The sequence below is a fragment of the Pseudophryne corroboree genome, unplaced genomic scaffold (genome assembly GCF_028390025.1).
Source record: "Pseudophryne corroboree isolate aPseCor3 unplaced genomic scaffold, aPseCor3.hap2 scaffold_2947, whole genome shotgun sequence".
Lineage (NCBI taxonomy): Eukaryota > Metazoa > Chordata > Amphibia > Anura > Myobatrachidae > Pseudophryne > Pseudophryne corroboree.
In genome coordinates, this window is record NW_026969615.1 from 7,582 (window position 1) to 10,393 (window position 2,812).

The 2,812-nt window shown below is 46.9% G+C and overlaps 1 non-coding gene across 1 annotated transcript; it reads left to right on the forward strand.

The window, feature by feature from the left end:
* The first annotated feature begins 2,443 nt into the window (after positions 1–2,443).
* On the forward strand, positions 2,444–2,610 carry LOC135015490 (U1 spliceosomal RNA). The gene has a single exon (XR_010213737.1). It is a non-coding gene; the product is annotated as a U1 spliceosomal RNA (small nuclear RNA).
* Positions 2,611–2,812: the final 202 nt, after the last annotated feature.

Genomic DNA, 2,812 nt, shown 5'->3' on the forward strand with positions numbered 1-2,812 from the left:
TGCTGATCGTAGTGTGATTGACAGGAAGTGGGTGTTTCTGGGCGGAAACTGGCCGTTTTATGGGTGTGTGTGAAAAAACGCTGCCGTTTCTGGGTAAAACGCGGGAGTGTCTGAAGAAACGGGGGAGTGTCTGGGCGAACGCTGGGTGTGTTTGTGATGTCAAACCAGGAACGAAACTGACTGAACTGATCACAGTTGTCGAGTAAGTCTGGAGCTACTCAGAAACTGCTAAGAAGTGTCTATTCGCAATTCTGCTAATCTTTCGTTCGCAATTTTGATAAGCTAAGATTCACTCCCAGTAGGCGGCGGCTTAACGTGTGCAATGCTGCTAAAAGCAGCTTGCGAGCTAACAACTCGGAATGAGGGCCATTATGTGTAAAAGGGCATTAATAAAGGTTGTCATAATGTGTAAGACGCATTATGTTTATAAGGACATTAGTGATGTGTCTCATATGTGTAAGGGGCATTACTGTGTGGAATTATGTGTATAAATGCATTACTAATGTGTGGCATTATGTGTATAAGGTGCTCTAATATGTAGCGTTGCGTATAGAAAGGGCATTTACTGTGTCGTCTAATGTGAATAAAGAGCAATAGGGTGTGGTGTAATGTAAATAAGGAGCAATTCAGTGTGATGTAATGTGAATAAGGAGCACTACTGTGAGAAGTAACGTTTATAAGGTAAAGTAATACTACTGTGGGATGTAATGTGAATTATGGACACTATCGCGTGATCAAATGTGAATAAAATTGCAGTACTGTGTGGCGGAATTTTAATTGGGGGTACTATTGTGAGGACATGCCCATTGCCAGCAAAAACACACCCCTTTTTGGACTGTGCGCCAAATGTGCGAACTGTTCCTGTTTAAAATATAGGGGGTACAAACACCAAAATAAGTACTGTTATGGGTGAGGGTTGATGGTGCTGGGAAAGAGGTGCAAGGTCAGAGGCGGAACCAGCGGTGGTGCTAGGGGGCACCAGGCAAAATCTTGCCTAGGGCATCATATTGGTTAGGGCCAGCTCTGCCAAAGGGCCTTGTGGGGGAAATGTCTTCAGTAAAAGCATTCCCTGTGTGTGTGGTGTGTCGGTACGCGTGTGTCGACATGTCTGAGGAAGAAGGCTATATTAGAGAGGAGCGGGAGCAAATGAATGTGGTGTCTCCGCCGACACCTGATTGGATGGATATGTGGAATGTTTTAAATGCTAGTGTAAACTCATTGCACAAAAGATTAGACAAGGCTGAAGCTTTGGGACAGTCAGGGTCTCAACCCATGCCTGATCCTATGTCGCAGGGACTGTCAGGGTCTCATAAGTGCCCACTATCCAGATTGTTGACACAGATACCGACACGGATTCTGACTCCAGTGTCGATTACGATGATGCAAAGTTACAGCCAAAATTGGCAAAATACATTTGATATATGATTATGGCAATAAAAGATGTTTTGCACATCACAGAGGAGCCCCCTATCCCTGACAAGAGGGTACATATGTACAAGGGAAAGAAGCCTGAGGTAACCTTTTCCCCTCACACGAGCTGAACGAGTTATGTGAAAAAGCTTGGGAATCTCCTGCAGATTTCCAAAAGGATTCTTATGGCGTATCCTTTCCCATCAACGGATAGGTTACGATGGGAATCCTCCCCTTGGGTGGACAAAGCATTAACACGCTTATCCAAGAAGTTAGCCCTCCCGTCCCAGGATACGGCTACCCTCAAAGAGTCTGCTGACCGCAAACAGGAGATTACCCTGAAGTCCATTTATACACATTCAGGTACCTTACTCAGACCGGCAATTGCGTCAGCCTGGGTGTGTATGTGTAGTGCTGTAGCGGCATGGACGGATACTCTAGATAAGGATACTATTTTATTGCCCCTGGGGCATATAAGAGATGCTGTCCTATATATGTGTGTATGCAAACTACAGGTGGTGCTGCATGGCTCACACCCTTTTACTTGTCTTGTAGAGCAACTCTGGAGCTGTTACTGGGTCCAGCTGCTGCAAGAAATCAGCTTGAATGCTTCAGGGGCTGGGGCATGGCCAACATGAGCCCCACACTGATGGGGGTGTATAAAGCGATCTAGGGGTCATCCAAGCGCAACCCCACAAAGGCCGCCATGCCCTGCGTGACCATTTTCTCTTTTCATATGCAGACGAGGGTTGCAGCCAACTATACCCATTGCTTGGATGACATCACCATATGCGAATCCATCTGCTGCAGGCCTTCCCCCAGGAATGCTTGCACTAGTTGTTGCATTTGGTTTGTTGTTTGGGGGGTGCTTCAGTATTAGGCAGCCTTCTGCCCTCACACATTCGTCTGAAAATGTGTTCTCCCTGCAGTTGTTGTCCCCAGATGAGAGTTCCCTTGTGCTGCCTCAGTTGAATCTCCTTTACTTGACGGAGGTGTGCCTGAGCAGCGGCCCTCCCCAGCCCTATCTCAAATCATACTTATTTTGCTTAGGTGATACCATGGTCATGAAGATTGTTTTCCCAGGGTGAGGTTCATTCATTGCATTCTGGGTATGCTGACCTCTGTGATTTCCCCAAATGTGGGAATCTCGACTGCATAATTTGTGGTAGGGGGGGGGGACTGCATTTGTGCTTTCCCCTGGTTGGCTCTGGTATAATTTAGATCTCATTGTCTCAGGTCTCTCTCCCGCCTAGCTTGCTGTCTGTTTCCACTTCTCTTTTCTTGAGCCCCTCCCTTCTATGCCCTTGCGCACTATCCTGACTTCTCCCGTCTGCTTACTTTGTGCCTTCCAACGCACAATGCGAACTACAGGTGGTGTTGCAGGGCCCACACCCTTTTATTT